Below are 21,129 nucleotides of genomic sequence, written 5' to 3'. Positions count from 1 at the left end.
CAGTTGCTTACAGGGTAGTCTTGCCAATGCGGCACAATTGTACAAGATCTGCTTTATTGTTACCTTGGGGCCCTGCTCTAGACGTTTCTTGCACTCTTCTTGCTGTTTGGCCGTCTACGTCCATTTTCGAGCCATCAGTAAAAATGTATTGAGTGTTGCGCGTAGCTAACGTACCTTTACGCCAAGCATATTTTTCTATGTTTGCTTTTACGCATCTTTCTGCAATTTTGCACTCAGGTAGTCGTTCCCATCCGCCGATTTCCCACCATGCTTACTTCTGTCGAGGTCGTCGTATTTACAATGTATGGGTTTCCCAATGTTGATACGCATGTTAGCCGTACACCATTCTAAGCAATCTCGACCACTGTTTTATTGCCCTCGACGCCTTTGTGGCCTGGCACCCAGTGGAAGTCTCCTGTTCCTGGCAACATTTTCCACTTCTACACTGCTTCCCAAGACACTTCTGGTCGGTATGCGATACGAGGTTACTGCTTTCATTGCTGTTTGGCTGTCAACGTAGATGTTGACTCTGGATTTGCCTGCAGGTGCATTAGAGGCCAGCTCAGAGGCCTTCACAATACCAAAGACCTCAGCTTTAAATATAGTATATTGTAGTGGTTCGGCAAAATTGCTCCTTGAGAGAGAGAATTACGTGCCATTTATAGAAGGAAACCTTCATAGAGGATTTTTATGCTTTCTTGTGAACACAAGGTAGATAAAGTAAGAGCGGGAGAGCGGAAAAAACAGTCTTCTAACATTTTTTTTCTTTTATGACAAATGTATTAAGACGTAATAAACTATGATGTCATTGTCATATATGACATATAGCAGTCAGTTATGTGTATACTTTACACTAAAAGTTTCCAAGAAATTTGTTGAAAACTGAAACATAACTGTTTACCAAAAGAGCCCAACAAACGGCATACAATAAAGCAGTAAAAGCATTAAAATTTTGTACTGAAAAAAAAATAAAAGAAAGACAAAATGCAACTCTGCACTGCCAACTTTAAAGGTTGGTTGCATGCACTGAGTTTCTCTGGCACATTGATTTTATTGTTATTTTTGTGACACAATATTTAGTTTGATGGTATATGTAAGTCATACATTTTGTTGTTGTTGTTATTATCGCTGTTATGCACTGCTGTTGGTGATGCTCTATTACGGTGACTGATGTCCAATAAAAATGTCCGAGCAAGATTTATACCAAGAAAGAGCAGACATTTCGTTAAAACCATGTCCTGGCCGTTGCAACAGCGACACAGGATATTTACTTTGCGCAGATGACATATTTGATATGAGCACGTTAAAGACAAACAGGAAGTTGCTGACAAAATGCAAGCGAAACAAACAATTATATGTGTATATAGTATAGTGAATACATATATATATACATATATACAAAGTAAAGTAAATATGAGTGCGGCACTATGTAATAGCACTGCTTATATCTATACCTTAATCAAAGTCCTTGTATTAGTTGACGAACTTGTGGCTTAGTGCAAAGGCTCTCCAATTTCCTAATATTTGAACAATATCAGTTGCCATCGAATTCCTCAATCCCTTTCTTTGAACTTCACCCTCATTGTGTTGAGCTAATTTAGCATTAATTATGTTGGGAAATAAGTTTGTGTTTGTTTTCCTTGCCTCGCACACGGTTATTAACCGCTGACCAGCATATATATTTACAAACATAATTACATATTTACATACAAAACATTTATTGTTGTTGGTGTATGTATATTGTAATATATTTGTAGTTTTGCTTTGAGGTAATCGAGTAAAGTGTCGCCAGCATTTGTGTTAATTAACCACATTGTGTTCTGGGTTAAGTTCTCAATTCAGTTTTCTTATGTGTAGTGAACAGGTATATGAATTATATTCATCTTCAGATAAATATGGACAGTATTCGCAGATAAATATAGTATACACTAGAGCAGGTCGATATACAGGAAGCCAAAACGACTGAACAACTTTGTCCAAACGACTATGGGTCTAAAACCAGTTTCGAGCTAACGATTTTTAAGTTGAAGTTTGACGAATCTAAATAATCAGTTGTGTGGGAGGTATGTGATACTGTTATCAGGGTCGATTCCGCTAATGATCAATAGGATATTAAATTTTATTCGGATATTTCAAAAACTGGGGAACAAATTTTTATAATTCCTTTGTACTTTATCACGGTTTTCAGTCTTTTATTCATAGATACACTAAATTTTGTTTAAGTTCTCCAGGTAAGTTAGTATATTTCTTTAACTAAACCTTAACTTCATTTTTGCTATTAACGCGCTCTCGTACCTTCGTCTGCATTTAGGCCCATAGGTGTTCAATGGCATTGAGGTCTGGACTCTGGGCAGAATAAAACAGTAGTGACCATTTAAATTGAGTTTAGCTGCTGACGAAGCCAAATATTTTTTTTAATATTTCTAGTTGTCCATTCTTTACATAATTCCTTCAATGAAAACGAGATTACTCCACTACACCCATTTTGTTTCTATTGCAACACACACCACACAATTCAGCCTTCTCTGTGCTGACAACCTTATTCAATTTTTTATCTTTTCGCGCTTGGCCCTTCTTTCGCCACGCAAATCGGCAACCAACAGATCCAAATAAATTCAACTTGAGGTCATCAGAAAATATTACAGAATCACAAAATTCGTTACACAGTGGACATACTATTTGAAATATAGTTAACGACTTACATTATAAGTTACCAAACATGATTTGAAAGGATTAAAATCCCTTTCCGTCAAATAGCGAGTGTTAAATAATTTCGCAAAAATTTTTAAAATAACGTTTTAATAAAACCTGAAAGTCTGTTTCGTGAGTTTTCTAGGACTTCCCGCAACCCAAATGTATAATTTTCTAATATTAACTTATCCGTTAAAAGGATATATTGATTTAGAAGCATGTATTCGAGGTGCCTTTTTCGAGCTGAAAGTTGGGTTTGGAAAGAAGCAGAAAAAAATTCTAAAAGCTCTGAAACAAACCAATGAAAATAACTCTATATCTAGTGAAATGATGCTTTGTAATTTTTCCGCCAATTTGTGGACATGCAAAAAAAAAAAACTTTTTTAGAGTTTATTTTATTAATTTAAAATTAATCACGGTTTACACGGTTACATAGGGAAGACTGAGACAAATTTTCAAAAATGTAATTGCAAGAAAAATGCGTTTAAAGATTCTGATAAAAAAAAATTACGGACGGTGTCGGTTTGGATGTCATATCACTAAAACAGCTACGATAATAATTTAAACCATTGTTAAATTGTGTTAAAAAACTTATTCTTGAAAGGTTAAGTTCTGAAAATTGCAAAAATTTATTTTTTACAAGTATTATTCTACATTATAATGTCCTCTTAATATCATAATGTGTCTTATCATTGATAGCCTAGTTTAGAAGCCTGTGAAAATGATAATGAAAGAAAGAAATTAAAAGTCAGTCATCGAAAACGAAAGGCAAAATAACACTCGGAGAAAATATTTTACGGGCGAGAATAAGAGAAAAAAATTTTCAGACTGGGAAAAAGAAGGGCGACGCTTGGCTGTATTTTTAAGATTTTCTCGACTTCCGGCAAAACTACCTGTGCTATAGAAAAAGTTATATGGCAATGTTGTAGATAATGATAAGATCTATAACTTATTTATACAGACCTTTTGCACATAACCTCAAAATTCAAGTGAGAAATTCACATAACCCAGTTTTCGGTTTTTTATTTTATTAACAAATTTCTAAAATTTGTAAATGCTTCTCTTTTCTTCTCTGTTTGTCTTCGTATGAATAGTTATAATTTCAATAAACTATTTCACTAGTGTAATTCGTCCATATTATTGTTGATTTCTTTCCAATTATTTCGAAACTATCATTTATTTAATATGCGCTTCATTTGTGTGGAATTTCATTTATCAATAAATACATGTAATGCAACCAAATTTCATTTTGGTATACTCTGATCAAATTTACCGAAATAACCGTAGATTATATGCTACCGTGTACAAACATAAAGCCACATAACAACAAATCAGCTATAATTCATATGTTTAGCTAATGGTTATATGTACTTGTATTGAAATATGGAAATTTAAATTCAAAAGCAAATATAATTATTGTTAAAACCAACCATTTTAAGATGCACAGGATTAACTGTAAACTAGTATTGTGGATATATTTTATATACTCGACTGTGACTCGATACACAAATTCCGACATATATATATATGTATATATATATATATACATATATACTACATGTACCTTCATTTGCATTATATTTGCTGCTCATATAATCTAACATCCGTTAATATTACCAAATATAAAGAAATATATTATATCAATATTTAAAAAAAATTATTGAAACAAATTTTTTTGCATTACTTAGATACCACCTCCATAAAAAACTATATAATTACAAAATTATTTAATTATTTTTCATGTTTCAATTTGCAACACATAATCAACCAGTATTTCAAACCCATTTATTCCTTTTTCTCCTAAAATCCACTCAAATTTCCATTCAATACATAAATTTGCTCCAAATACAGCTTAAATACTCGCCAGCGCGCTTCACTTCACCAACGTCACGTTAACTTTTTCATTAACAACACTTTAATTCACTTAAATTTGACAAACAATGTCAAAAAGTTTTAAGCCAAGCGTGCATTAACAGGTTACGCCAGGGATTTTCACACATTAAACGCAAAACAAAATAAAAGAACGCGCTCATAAGCAGCAACAAGTCGACTAAAACGGCATAGAAATGAGCAAGCAGTAAGCAAAAATGCAACACCCACCCACTGTACTTATATTTAAATATTTTTATTGTGTATTTTCGACACTCTGGCCGCGCATGGTGCTCGATTCACGCTAAATTCAAGGTGCACCGGGCGTATGAGCAACTTCAATGGCAATAGAGGCGAAAAGTTGTGGATTATGAAGGCACTTAGAGATTTTGAGAGTATTGTAAGGAGCCACATTAGTGCTAGTTAGCTTGATGCTGCTTGACAATTGCGCTGCTAATTAAAGGAAACAAAAAAAATTCGTTATAGTATGTAATTGCAATGGTACTCGGAAACAAAAATGTTTTGGAATGTAAAGATGTATAGGTGCAAGATTAAAGTTTTGTACGTTATGAATGAAATTAGCATAATAATAAGCTTACCTTATAGTGTCGCCGACTTTTTCTTCTGGGTGTTACAAACTTCGTGTCCAACTTCATATAACCTGTTCGGAGTATATGGAATAACTAGTTACAGAAACAATTTATTTTAGTGCACATGATTCAATTGCAACATTTCAATTCGCTACGCAAAGCATTTACTGCGGCGTCATGAATCAGAACCTCACTCTTAACAATGCAATTTTTTTGCAAGAAATATGTTGATAAAGGGAATAAGTGGCAGCCAAAGTATACAATTTAGTATCAATTTCCCAACAAGCTACAACGACTAGCATTGTGGAAATGCGTTGGGATGCCGCAGAGCCAAACCCAGAGAAGAGAGTATGCTACAATTGAAGAAACCCGAGCACAGAAGCACGCAAACACTTTGATATTTGTTGATTGGGCTCACGAGAAAGGCAAATTTCAAAAGAAAATCTCCTCTTCCCTCCTTACCTTTTGGCACGTTCATTTGGAGCGCCAATCCTCACATTACTTTTTGCTCGCATTTCATTCGGCATTTTTTACTGCTTTGCGTGTACACACCACATTCGTAGCTCTAAACTTGCGTATGAATGTGTGCACGAATGCGTGTGTGTGTGTGTGTTAGCATTGACAGCGAAATCTTGTGGCACTTCACGTTTTGCCTCTAAATGGCAAGTGATTGTTGAGCAAATTTTTACATTTCTTACATATCTCAACTTCGACTCCTTTCTTATTTTGTTGTACTTTGGCTTTTTTGCATGCGCTGCTTGATTCTTTGTGCGCGCCAAGTAAATTTGGTATTTTAACAATATCGCCATAGTAGAATTGAGAATCGAGAATTGAGGACTTCATTCAAATCAATTCGTTTGTGTAACGTATTATTGCGAATATCTTTTTCTTGGCATTTTACTCTTTTGTGTGAAGTTTTTTTGTGCTTTTCGAAATTACTTTCCTGCTTGCTAGTTTGCTAGCCGTTATATAGAAGTACTCACGTCTTTATGGAATGGAATGCTGTTGATCTTGTTTATACTTCTGTGTTAATATAAATATTATCATGATATATTGGACTTTTAGATACATATATCAACCGTTTATTTTTAAATGTGAAACATAGTCTAATATTTTGTCATTCATCACAAGGTTGTTTTTAAAGTCTGTCTAATATTAGAACTTTTGAAATATTATAAAATCGACAGATTCCTTATTACATTACTTCCTTAACTTAGGCAAAATGTGCTACTTAAGAAAATAATAAGTTACTCATACGCTCCAGTGTTTAGTAACTTCACGAAATTGTTTGTTGTCAAAGGCAACAACAATGAAACAACAATTAAGGTTCGATATGAAGTTTTTCTTTAGAAACATTTTTTATTGGTTAAGGATATTATATTGTCGGTGCAAGCAAAGTTAACAGTTTTATACTCTTGCAACCAGTTGCTGCAGAGTATAATAGTTTTGTTCAGCTATCGGTTCTACGTACCACCTACTTAAAACTAAACAAGTTAGATATGGGGTTGTATATACATATATAAATAATCAAGAAGATGAGACGAGTTGAAATCCAAGTTACTGTCTATCTGTTCGTTCGTTCGTGGAAACTGTAACTAGGGTAAAATTGAGTTCGTAGATAGACGCAATCGGACAACTGACATGCCTACAAGAGACCATTAAAGGAAAACCTACAAAGTGACATTACTAAGTCTTAGCCATGACATAAAACTGTAATTTGGTTCAGAGGATCACAGTAGCAAAAGGCTTCTAGAGGCTAAACTTTTTTAAAAACATTCTTCTCATATTCCTATGTAACAATTGGCGAAATAGGCTTCAACCACACCTACTTCCCATATAACACAATTTTAAATTCCATCTGATTCTTCGCTTACCAGTGTATAAATCAAGAAGCAGTCAGTATACCGGAATACAATTTTTCACGAATAATGCCTTTAGGGTATGCCACTTTATGTCCAAAAATCCGAATGTCCGAATCCAGCAAAAATTGTTCAAGCCCCTAAGTACCGAAAATGTGAAGCCCAGTATCTATAGTTCACTTTTGACAGAAAATGTCGCCCAATGTGTGATATATGTATATTATAGAAATTCTGGGATAATCCTTCCCTGATAATGATGTGTCTATGTGTCAAAAATTTGTTGAATCGGGTGAATACTTCCCTGAGTTTCATATACTTAATATAAAGATTTTCGAACTTCTAGGCCGCATACATCGGCCAGTGCGAGTATGTGAGTCATCTCTATGAAAATGAGATCCTTACTTGTTTCTCGATAAACTGTGGTGAAGATATCTCTTTAAAAATAACAGTGCTAAAATATGATTATTCCGAATGGTCTGCATTAGTTGATGAACTTGACTTACAATTAACCAACAAAGAGAAATTTGTAGTAGCCATAATTTGGTAAAAAGGGCATCCAGACAGATTTTCTTACTTACAATTTTGCCTATGCAAAATATGCTCTGCTCAAAATGGATTTTCCATGGGAATCATAAACTTAATCTGTTCGAATCCACCAAAATCAGTTTTTTAATATAACTCTTTATTTATAAATCGACGATTTAAAAATAATAGAAAAAAATTTTTTTTATGAAACTAAAACGAGAGAACGGCTACTTTTCAAATCCTAAACTTTTCAATTACACTACTTAGCAAATCTGAACTAGAAGGTATCCTAATTACGGATTTGAGTTCAAAAATTTTCCATCTCAGTCGCAAAATGACTGTAAACTAATATTATATTATACCCATCATCAATATAATTTAGCCACTTTTCAATTAAAAGTAAAAATCTTTAATAAATATATGCTTAAACTTAAATATCATATCAACAGCATTAGTCCAATTACTTGCAAACGTATTTTCACACACAAAAACTTATTCAAGCAAAATCAAATCCTCATAAATATATGAAAACCAACATTAGCAGCCGTTATGCAACCGCATAATAGTGCAAATAAACAAATGTCAACGAGGAAATGAAATCAAAAATATATGCAACTATAATATAACTCAAAGCTAACGGTCAAAATAGAACACACCGTCATCACCATTACTACGAATAAATGGACCTATGGTTGAATGCGCTTTTGTGCAAATAACCCAGTAAGGTCTGGTATATTTCGAAAACTAAGCTCTGCAAAAAGCCTTTGAGAAATAGGGAGAAGGTGAGCAGTGAGGTTAGTATGTTAGGTTAGACTAGTCTGTTAAGTGAGCCACGCATAGAGCAGTTTTGGTTCTGAGCAATGCTTCCTTCAGGATGCCAGCGCTTGACACAAATTTCAGTAGGTTCTGCAGTTAATCATCGAGAGCTCTTCTGATGTTTCATACCGTGGATTTCCCGCATGCCTTGCTATTGACATGACATCCTGGAGTCATCTTCATCTGTCATTCTGCAGTCGTGTGCCGGTATCAGACTGTGACTAATGAGTATTCCAATCATGTTCCTACATTCTCCTCTGCCAAATGTGTATTTTTATCTACTGTTTTGCATATAAATTTTGTATTTTTGTTGCCCAACAGATCATTTCATCGGATTTGAACCTTCATTGTCATACTCTTTCCAAACCACACTATTGTATAACAGCATTGCACCATTTTTGGCAATATAGGTAACTCTCTCAATGCCTTCGAGGCTTTTGTAACATGGCGACCAGTCGAAGACTTGTTTCTGGCGACATTCTCCACTGCTTCCCTGCTTCTTAAGGCACTTTTGGCCGCCATGCGAAACGAAGTTACTACTTAGAATGCAATGCTGCTTGGCTGTCTACGAAGACTTTATCTGTGGAGTTGCCTGCTGATATATTAGAGTAGAAGTTAGCCCCCGCCCCAAATAGCAGAGACCTTAGCTTGAAATATTCTGAAGTGGTTCGGAAACCAGTTCTCTTTTTCTATGTTTTCTTTTCAATTGAAAAGTGGGTAGTCGATGTATATATCGCTCATTTGCTGCAAGACCGCCATAAGTCAAAAAACACTCAACATGAAGTATGATATAACGAAAAATTCTGCAGCATTACCTCAAAAATCACGTTTTTTTTTGCTAATTTTATATAGCTCCAGCAACAAACTTTATTGCTTCAGTTTGTGGAATGAAAGTTAATTTATTATGAAGAGACTCATCCACTTTGCACACATATTTTCCTGAAACCCCCTCTGAAAGGTTCTAACTCAAAAACCATTTGAAATATAGATTAAAAATTTTTACTGATTTTTTAAAGGAATAAACTAACTTAGTATAGGGAAATATATATATTTTTTTAATATATTTCTATCTTTATCCTTACTCAAATTACACTCACAATTATTGTTCAACCAAGCAACTTTTAATTAAGGACGACAACTCCCAGTAGGGAAGGCGAGTTTGTGTTGCAGTCGCGCACCCACGTGTATGTACATTTTAAAATTTATTAATATTATTACTCAGCTTTTGACGCTTTTGAACTGTGTGCCCGTGTAAATAAACATGTGTTTGCATTTATTTGTACACATACCCATACATACATGCATGCATGTGTATGAGCGTGAGTGAAGCTTTTGCGGATATTGGCGTCAGTTTGCGCTTTTGCCAGCGCGAATTGTTGATAATATTGGTCACATGTGCACTTTGGCGTGTTTATTCGCGTTATTCGAATATGCATTTATACAGTTATTTATGTTTTTATACACACGTATACATATGTGTGCATGCGTATGTTGTCACGTGGTCATATTATTGCATCTGTGCAAATTTATTTAAGGCAAATATTTTCATTAAACTCCATTACAGAAATTTATTTTGCAACTGTGATTTTTATATTAATTAAATTATGCCATTAAATTACAAGAAATTACATGGACGAAGTGGGAATATTGAAAATAAAAACTATAAACTTACAATTTGCAGCTACATGTATTTTATATTGTCAACGAAAAAAGGGGAGAAAAGAAAAGTGTGAATAAAAACAGATCAGACGATAACTTAAACCATTTTTCACGTGACTATAAACTTTAAAAGCATTGAATTTAATTTTTTCTTAAACAGTTTCAGTTTGCTGACCATACTATTAGAATACACATCTCCATTGTAGCAATATTTGTCTTAAGATAATTTTCTTAAATTACATTTGCCATAAATCCTGTTACAAAGTTTACAATGCATACAGCGAGAACAAAATCACAGAAAAAAGGGTAGTAGGATCTCTTGGAAGCCGTGGTGAAATAGTCAAGCAACACTTTCCTCGATGGACAACGTTGAAGCATTCAGTACTCGTAAGAGACTGCTTTAGCACACAAAGCACTTCAGCAGTGAGAAGCAATATTTCTAGATTCATAGCTACAGATGATTGGCCGTCTCGAAGTGAAGATTTTAATGAATTGGAATACAGTTTGCGGTCAGAGTTGATGAACATGGCCTGTCGAATACACGATAGAAATTTGTACAGTCTCAAAAATCTGAGGCTCATACAGCGGAGTCAATATCAGATCTAGTTTTAAAAGAAAATAAATAAATTGTGTAAGGTGTCTCAAAGAAATGACCTCTTAGTTTCATACTGAAAAGGTAAAAATTCACTTGTAGGACTTCGCAAGTTCGATAAGTGTAAAGATTTGAATCTTTTAAAAAATACTAAAACCTCATTGGTTTTCGGAAATGTTGAAAGAACATAAGAACTGTCGTGTCACAGTAGAGAGAAAGCAGACAGCCTCACGAGCGGATTGGGATAGATAATAAGAGAGGCCGAGATGCATATGTAGAGCTTAAGAAGCTGACCGACAGGGAGAATGCTTGAAAATTCTAAGAAAAGATGCGGCGACTAACCCGAAGTTTAAAGACCGGAGCATGCTCTTTTAGGACCCAAGGAGGGAATCTAGAATCTGATGTTCAGACTATACAGAAGTTATGGAGGGAACACTTCTCCAGCTTGCTGAATGGCAGTGATGATGATAAAGCAGATGTTCCGTTACCCGATTCCGGCCAAGCTCTTCAAATACAGTAACGAAGAACTGACAAGTTGGATGCAACAATTTTTTTGCAAGATATGGTCGGATAAAAGCATGCCCGACGACTGGAACCTTAATATGCTCTGTCCTAACCACAAAAAGGGGGACCCATTTCCCTGGGATAAGCCTGCTTAATATCGTATATAAGGTCTTAACGAGCAGAGTGTGTGAAAGACTAAAACTGATTTTACGTTATTAGTGTGGCTTGAGACCTGGAAAATATACTAAAGACCAGCATTTTCCTCAAGTATCTCATCAATCCCTTCCGGCTACATGCTGCGTAGGAATGGACAATGTCACCATCTGATCAGTCAGCCTGAGGAGTGTTCGATAGAAAAGTTATTCGGAAAATTTATGATGCTTTGCGCATTGGCAACGGCGAGCACCGCAGTCGATGGAACAATGAGCTGTACGAGATATGCGGCGACATTGACATAGCTCAGCGAATCAATAGGCAGCAGCTGCGCTAACTTTTAAAGCCAATTTAAAGCTGTCAGAGAGAAAGCCTTTAATATGAGTCACAAAAATGTTATGAACATTTCTAAACTCGTGGATTTTAGAGTTCCGCCCGTCCATCTTTCCTAGAATACTGTCAAAAGTGGGCTGTCGAAAATACGGAATATTAATAATTAAATTATTTGACAGCTGTTCTCGGATTATTGGCTAAGAAATTCGTGCCGAAGTCATCGCTAAGCCGCCTAATGCTCGAAGAAGTAATGGAAGGCCCGATCAAAGAAGTCTTATTACTGTGGGCAAGGAAGGCAAATACTTCATTGGATTTGTACCGGGGCAGGTGGTTGTAAAGGACCAGAGTAAATAAAAAATGGCGGATATTTTTCTCAAAGTTTTTCAATCATTATATACCGGCAAAAATCTAGTAAATCCTGTATTTCTTCAAATTGGTGTTTTCCTTTTCCAACTCCTTCTGCTTTAATTTGATCAGACAACTTCACTTAGTTACTTAAAGAAACTCTTGGCGTAGAGTGCCTGAAGCGTCTTACTTCTGCTTGCAATTCCCGCTAGCATACACTTAAACATACAAGTATAACGAACCTGTCTCTAAATCCAATAGCCAAAGGTCAATTGTATTGTCTAATTAACTGGAACTTCAAGTGATACACACATATATTATATATCAAACAATATGCACATGTGTTTGTAGTGGCTTGGTGTCAAATTCCCCGTATTGAATAATTAATATCTGCGTGTGTTCTATTGTTCTGCTCAGCCTTAAAAGGATATCTCCTTTAACTTTCTGTACAACAAACGCTACAAATTACGGACTAAAGCCAAGCTGAACAAAGGCTTTGAGCACTTCATTAGCATATCGAATTAGCACTCAATTCGGTGTTTTCTAATTAAACTCAAAGGAGATGATAATCAGCTAGCTTCGCGGTATTTGGTATTATTTAGGAATATTAAAGCATGTGTTACCGTTTGGAGGGGGTAAAGTTAAATAGATACATCAGTAATAACTTATTTCAGTTTAAAGTGCCTTGAATAGAATGTACAGATATTGTTTATAAAGAATGCTTTTAAAAATCCAGGTTGCTCTGGCAAAGGATTTCGCTAGAAAAATGTTCATAAATCTTTTCCAGAGCTCACGTTGTAACGGGTGATTTTTTTGAGGTTAGGATTTTCATGCATTAGTATTTGACAGATCACGTGGGATTTCAGACATGGTGTCAAAGAGAAAGATGCTCAGTATGCTTTGACATTTCATCATGAATAGACTTACTAACGAGCAACGCTTGCAAATCATTGAATTTTATTACCAAAATCAGTGTTCGGTTTTTTTTTTTTTTCGGACAAATTTTGTTCAGCGATGAGGCTCATTTCTGGTTGAATGGCTACGTAAATAAGCAAAATTGCCGCATTTGGGGTGAAGAGCAACCAGAAGCCGTTCAAGAACTGCCCATGCATCCCGAAAAATGCACTGTTTGGTGTGGTTTGTACGCTGGTGGAATCATTGGACCGTATTTTTTCAAAGATGCTGTTGGACGCAACGTTACGGTGAATGGCGATCGCTATCGTTCGATGCTAACAAACTTTTTGTTGCCAAAAATGGAAGAACTGAACTTGGTTGACATGTGGTTTCAACAAGATGGCGCTACATGCCACACAGCTCGCGATTCTATGGCCATTTTGAGGGAAAACTTCGGACAACAATTCATCTCAAGAAATGGACCCGTAAGTTGGCCACCAAGATCATGCGATTTAACGCCTTTAGACTATTTTTTGTGGGGCTACGTCAAGTCTAAAGTCTACAGAAATAAGCCAGCAACTATTCCAGCTTTGGAAGACAATATTTCCGAAGAAATTCGGGCTATTCCGGCCGAAATGCTCGAAAAAGTTGCCCAAAATTGGACTTTCCGAATGGACCACCTTCAAAAGTAAATGTCATGACGTTTCAAATAAAGAGATGATTTTGCAATTTTTTTGCTTTTTTTTTTAAAAAAAAGTTATCAAGCTCTTAAAAAATCACCCTTTATAATATTGAGTGATTCGGAACATTTTATATAGCTTAATGAGTTGATAGGTAAGCAGAACTGCATTATTTACATTTCTATTAAATCTTATTCTTCGCGGTTATAGCTCAGTTAACAAGAGAGCACCAGTCGTTTCTTCTCTTCGCTATTTTGGCTTCGAGATACCAAATGCAGTCAAGTCGTTCCCTCCAACAGAATGGAGGTCGAAAATCTTCAAAGCTAGTGTGTTCTCTTCCATCCGGACAACATGACCTAGCTGTCGCAGCCGCTGTCTCTTGATTTGCTGAATTATGCCAATGTCTTGACTTAACTTAAAACTTAAGGGTTCTCGGCGAAATTGAAGAGAACTACCTACAGGGAGATATAAATCTGACTAGTGTTTTCGAAAGTGTATTTCTTAGATTTTTAGAAATTTTTTTATTAAAATCTTATTTAAATTATTTCAAGCCGTTATATCCACTTGAAAGACAAAAGTTTTGTAAAAAAAAGTACCTTTCAGAAGGGCTTAAATTTTTTTATTAAAAATCTTATATCTTCAAGTATTTTCTGCAAAATATATACCTATATCTAATAATTCAAGTCGATTACTTCAGTAACTTTGAAGGAACTTTTCCAACCGATTCCGAAAACTGAGTTTCGAAAAAAAATTAATGCTACAAAAACACTCATATCTCCGAAACCATTTTTTTTTGTTTGAAAATATTTTCAAATATATGTATCTTCGATACGTAAGCAAAAAAATCGATTTTATGCATTCAAAAATGGACTTAATGCCTTAAGGCGAATAAACAAGTAACAGGTCATTTGAAAAGTTCCCCGCCCACTATATCAAAATATATTTTGTTGACGAAATTCGTTTTTTCATTCAATATAGTTTCCTTCAATGCTGATACACTTATTACGATTCTTTAACTTTTCGACACGATTTTAGTACTAGTAGTCCAAAACAACTTCAGTTCTGGCAATCACCTCTTCATTCGACGAAAATTTCTTCCCAGCCAGAGCTTGAGAATACGGTGGATGTGGAAACAATTTGAAGCCCAATTCATAGATTTTTGCAATCGTTCTTGGTGAAACAGTATTTTCCCTTTCTTGTAGTTTAGAGTTAGCCCCTGATGGTGAAATTTGGTTTATATTTTCCATCGACTGAAAACGTGTTCCACGGAGAGGCAATTTCAGTTTGGCGGACAAGAAAAAATCACACGGAGCCAAATCTGTTGAATACGGTGATCGTATGAGCATTTATTAGGTTTTTGGCTTTAAGTCCGGTCACAATCATGGTTCGATGCGATGGTGCATTATCATGATACAAAATCTTTGAATTGTTGTTCCACGGATGTTCATTCGGAAACATGTCATAACGACAAAATAGAACCCCTTATTGACCGTCTGCATCAAACCACGAACAGCGAAAAACACAATGAGCATCACCATGATTTTTGACCGTCTTTGGCGTGTTTTTTTTGGTATTGGCTCATTTTTTCCCCTCCACTCCGATGATTGTTGACTTGTTTGCATATCAAACTGATAAATCCAGGTCTTATCTACAGTTATAATGCTCTCCATAAATGTGGAATCGAAATTCGCATAATTAAGCATATCCAAAGAGATATGTTTACGATACTCTTTTTGAAAAGAAATTAACTTTAACGGGACGAATCAAGCAAGAATGCGTTTCATACCCAAAATATCCACCAAAATCATTCGAACTGACTTGCAAGAGGTGTGAGAGCCTTCTCTCTAACGCTTGACTGACGATTTTGAAGAACTTCACTTTTTTTAATATTTTCATCTGTTGAAGGAGTCGAGGGTCGTCCAGAACGAGGCATGTCTTCAACGATCACTCGATGGAAATGGTTCACAGATCACGCTCATATTTCGCATAGTATATAAGGACAGTTCTACCAACTTTGTAAAGTATAGTTTTTTTATATCATTTACCCGGAGAATTTAACCCTCCGGGTGTTTTTTTGTCACAATACAAGTATATCACTGAATGTTCAGACCATAGAGCTATTAGCTATAACATTGCTTTCCTCTTCTATTAAGGTACTACGTTGAACAAAAAATCGCGAAAATATCATTTACAGGTAATATTCATTTAAATGTAGAATTAACGAATTTCTAATTGATCTGGAATGAATAAAAATTTATAAATAAATAATTCGCTTTGTTGCCTACTTTTAGGCGCATATTTAGATAGTTGGAATCAGTCTATAGCGTCAGTTGTCTACTGTAAAACACCTTCTACATAAACTATTTGCCAGTTATTCCAATTTCTTACCATGCATTGCACTTATTTAGAAAAAAATATAGACTTATACAATATTTTATCTAACACAATCGAGAAAACACATATTTTTAACAATACGAAAATGTTACATTTAAATTTGAGTTATCAAAAAGCCCAAAGCACCTTACGAGTAGCACAATCTATTAGAAAATTCATATATAAGTATGTGTTTTACGCATTATGCACACATACATAGTATATAAAAAAGTAAAATATATGTACGTAGCGCCTCCAGCAAAATATGTTATCTCAAATACCAGTTTTTTGACATCTCTGTTTTGAATTTTTTCTACGAATTATTTAATGATTGTTTGAAAAAAGGCTATTCACACGTGTTTAATAGATTGTGGTTAGTTTAATGTTCCAAACTGTTACAATAAAAATAAATATAATGAATGAATAATTTGTAAACCGCAAAATTTTTCGTTTTTGTTAACGAAAATTATCAATTTTGCAACTAAATTGCCATTTTGTTTGTTATAAATATTATTTTCTAAATAAATTTGCACAGATAAAGCAGTTCGCAGGCGATTAAGCGCGTGCAAATAAATTATGTAATATTTAGCTAATGATGTTGTTCCGTACTTATTTTTTTTTTTTTGTGTTTTTGGTTGACGCAACAGCAATTAATTGGAAAGTGTTATAGTGTGAATATCTGCAGTCAAGTGATGACTATTTTTTAATATTTCACAAAATTCAAATTAAGACCACTAAAGCATTTTGAAGTGGAAAGAGAATTAAATTTATTAAATTTTGGAAACCAAAGTGGCTTTCAAAATTAATTTTAATGCAAGTTGTGGTTTTGAACTATTTTTGTGAACTAATTAGTGGCGCTCAACTCAGGTAGAATGTATACTTCAGCTGACTTTTCTATTGCAAATATGAAAATAGTTTATATACATATTAGAATCAAAGAGAACTAAGTATAAAATGTATTCTATCATGCGTTGAAATCTTCAGAAATTGAGAATTTTACGATTTCCTTAATTTAAGAAGGTATCGTACCTTTCGCAACTTCAGCGAAGGATAAAGGTGTAATGCATTTGGCTAGCCTCCATACATGCGCACTGCGTTAGTTCAGGCCATATTCACAGAGCTTGAAAACGGGTAAGAGTGGCTTTTATCCAGAAGGCCGACAATAGCTCTCATGTGAAAGCCAATGACTTCAGAGCCATTACTGGACCTGAACGTCAGGAGTAGCATATCGAGAGACATGTTACTGAGGGCTCATCGTGCCTAAAGTAATGCAAGACGGTAGACACCCCTCGACAAGCAATTTTGTACACATTGAGAGAGCATCCAACAATTTTCGGTCGGAAGTAACCTGCATAGGTTTGAGGATGAAACGAACCTCAAGCATCTTCTCTGCGACAGAGCTATCGTGGCGGAGTGGGGCAAAAATCAATGTAGTGTAAAAAATCAAAGGTACCGCAATATGGTAGCTAGCTGTGGGGAAAGAAGCGGCTGAAAATTGAACTAGGTTTTTTTACGGGGAGGTCTCATATCCCAGATGAAATCTAAAATTAAGGAGGCACACCTTCCCCAATGGAGAACTCTTGACTTCACCTTAGGACTTAGCCTTGATGGAAAGCTGTCATAGAAGCACAATGTTGAGGAAAGAGTGAGGAGGGGACTGATTGCCCTATATTGCTGTGATTGGAAAGCGGTGAAGTCTTTTGCCAAAAGTTGTGCTTTGAATTTACGAAACCGTAGTTAAGCCAATATTGTTCTCTGGTGTATTTGTCTGGTGGATCTACTCCACATCAGTGGTGTACTACATACAACACAAATGATGGCACTTAACGCCATTCTACATATAGAACCCGTGGACATTGACGGCAGATGGATTGCCGAAATTATAGACATCTTAACTGGACACTTTCCCATTGGCATTCACGCGGACGCAACTTGCAATAAGGCAGATTAGGCGGAAACATCTAGACATTTTCTCATCCACTGTTCACCTTTCGCCAGACAACGCCTGAAACATCTCGATTACCATACTTTTTATGAACCCGACTGGAAAAGACATTAGCCGCCTTAATAGATTTCTTACAGACACTCGGCGCTGTTTCGATATGCGACGGTCTTTATGATTCATACATAGGAGTTTCAGCAACCATATTGGACAAACATCTATAACTGTCGAAGTGGAACTGCTCGTGGGCTCATGAGTAGTCAGCCTATTTACCTAACCTAATTTATGAGCATTAAAATATATCAGATTCCGAAATTTTTTTTTTTTTTTTTTTTGTTTTGGAATTGCAAAAATGCCTTTCGTTTATTTGGTGGTATCGTTACTAGGTTCGATACTTTTCTTTGGAATTTCGGAAGTGATATTATAGATGATGAATACCAAAATAAAGCAATAAATAAATTAAAAAAATTTAAAAATTCAATAAAATACAATTAAAAATCTAAAATAAAATAAGAAAGACAGACAGATGAATAAATAGTCAGACGGACGAACATGGTTAGTTCGTCCTAGCTCGTCACGCTGATAATTTAGATATATTGGGTAGTCGAAAAAGTCTGTTCGTATTTTTAATCAAACTTTTTTTAATTAAACTAATAAATAAATTAACAAATATGTACCAGTTTGGTAGACAACTTTTTGCCATTTTTCCGCTAGAAACATTATTCTATCAGTGTTAAGCTTTTCTGTTTTCTCGACGAAAAATTACGACACGTAATTTTCACAGGCTTCTGTAGAAGCCAACTTCACTCCATTAAGGGAGTTCTGCATGGACCAAAACAAATGGTAGTCCGATGGTGCAAGGTCAGGGCTATATTCTGGATGCATAAAACTTGCCCAGCCAAGCTCTTCCAGTTTTTTCAGAGTGATCAAACATGTGTGTGGTCTAGAGTTTTCCTCTTAAAAGACGAAGCCCTTTCTGTTGATCACTTCTGTCCAATTTTTTCGATTGCTTGCTTCAATCTCATCAGTTATTGACAGTAAAATGTAGAATCAATCGTTCGACCATGCTGGAGCCATTCTTTGGCACAATGTGAATAGTAGTACTGGAGACATACGACTTCAACATCTATCGACGAAATATGAAAAGACTTTTTCAACTACCCATGTATGTATACGAGTATATATTATGAAGGTCTCCGAAGTTTCCTTCTGAGCTTCACACTGTTCAGGGAATAAATAAAATTCATATCCAATTACAATACAAATTCAAAAAAAAAAAAATATGACGAAGTGAGGTAAAATAAAACAAATTAAATTATTCGGAAAATATTCTGTCCATAAAAATGTTTTATATTATTTACGCATTATATTTATTCCCCTTACCGAAAATTTTTGTTCCGCCTCTGCACTAATAATTAAAATAAGAAAGATATGTACATATATATATACATATTTGTGTTTATTTAGTTAAAATTGTACATAAACTGCACTTAAATTTGGCATACCCGCTATAAAAGCTCATGAAAACAAAAATTCTCACCGCAATAAACAAAACAACTTTTACATTCTCTCACTCTCCCGCTGATTCTCACATATTTGTGCAAATTTTTCTATATGTACGTAAAGCTCAAGAGTTCAATTTTATCAGCTATGCTATATTGCATATATAAAAACTTGTTTGTAGCGCTGCATATTAGATTAAGCACCTACCGTTATATTCATTTATTTGTGCACTACAACTCATATACATACATACTTACCTATTGAGTTTATTTACTGCGATCTCCCATTCGCTCATGCGCTCTCACATTAGCTCTGCTATCTCGTACAATGTTCGCGCTTAGTAAAGTCTCTTTATCTTGCAGTTCTACATACTCTGATAAGCCTCAGCCAGCGATAAGTTATTTAAAGCGCCCAGTAGGAATTAAATACGTTGAGCAGTGGCTTCAAGAGCTTATACGAGTATATAAAACATTTTTGATATATGATATATTTTAAAATGCTAGTTTGCTCTGAGAAAACTAAAACGTTAATTTTTTAATACTCAAAAATCACCCAAAAATATTTAACGCTAAAAATGCTACAGTTGGCATAAAATAGTAAGATTTTTTAATTTAATCCTTTAAAAAAAGTTAAATTTTAGGTAAAATTTTTTTATATGTCAAAATTCGATTTTTTATCAGATAAGAAACTGAGTGTTCATTATATGGAGGCCTATGTATTGATCATGCAAAAAACCTGGAAACTTTGGTCTCCAAAATTAACCTGACAGAGCTGATTAAACTGAGCGGCTATAATTCATAAGGCTGTAACTCAAAAAGTATTCGAGATAACAATTTAAAATTTTAGTATGTTGTTATGAAAGATATAACAAGTCAAAGTTATATCAAAAGTCAGGTGAGAAATCCCCAGCCTAGCATAGTGAAACACATTTTTTGGAAAAATCCTTTTTTTAATTAGTTTCCTTCAAGTGTAACACATTGATTTCAACGAACCTCCACCTTTTTGATACAATTTTTGCAGAACGATTTGTGCTTTGCTTCAAAATAGGCCTCAGTTTCTGCGATCATCTTTTCATTCCATGAAACATTCTTCTCTGCAAGCATTCTTTCGAAGTCTGGGAGCAGGAAATAGCCGCTGGGCACAAGATCTAGAGAATACGGTGGGTGCGGAAGCAATTCGAAACCCAACTCATGGATTTTTGCTTCACTCAAAATGATATAATCCACAAACTAATGATCCGACAGGTTTTGAAGGTTAGAGCAAACTAGAAGTCATATGGATTTACCTAGTAGCGCCATCTATGTGTCAGGCCGCGAACTCTTCAATTGAGCTGTTATCCTATTAAAATACTAAAAAAAATATTATTTTTTGTATTTCACACTAGCTCATCCTCTTAATGCAAAAATGCCTATAATTAATTTTCTCCATAACTCTCCTCTCTGGTACACACCTTCCATTTTTATTTCGAAATTTATTACTATTTTTTCCTACAGGGTGCTTTAGCTGCATATATATATTTACCTTTCACACATTGGGCACTTCAACGCAAGTTTATTTAAAATTCTTTAGTTATTTCCCATTGCACAATAAAAATTCGTATTTTTTGCCATTATGACATAGCGGAATAAATAATAAAAAAAACTCTCACGAGCTGGTTGCTCTGCAAGTGCTACACGACATAAGCAGCCAGCCAGCGCCTCTCGCAATCTTCTCACCGATGCACTCAAGTGCTCACATGCTGACATATGCACATACATATGTATGTAGACACTTTTGGCCTCTCGCTGACACTATTGACACT

The 21,129-nt window shown here is 35.0% G+C and overlaps 1 protein-coding gene across 1 annotated transcript in view; it reads left to right on the top strand.

Annotated features, from left to right (window-relative positions):
- LOC105233437 (probable cytosolic iron-sulfur protein assembly protein Ciao1) overlaps positions 1 to 21,129 on the top strand; it is a 390,892-nt gene that overhangs the window by 245,259 nt on the left and 124,504 nt on the right. The window lies entirely within an intron of this gene.

Source organism: Bactrocera dorsalis, chromosome 4, assembly GCF_023373825.1.
Source record: "Bactrocera dorsalis isolate Fly_Bdor chromosome 4, ASM2337382v1, whole genome shotgun sequence".
Lineage (NCBI taxonomy): Eukaryota > Metazoa > Arthropoda > Insecta > Diptera > Tephritidae > Bactrocera > Bactrocera dorsalis.
Note: the sequence above shows the minus strand (reverse complement) of the source record. Positions and strands in the feature narration are given on the sequence as shown.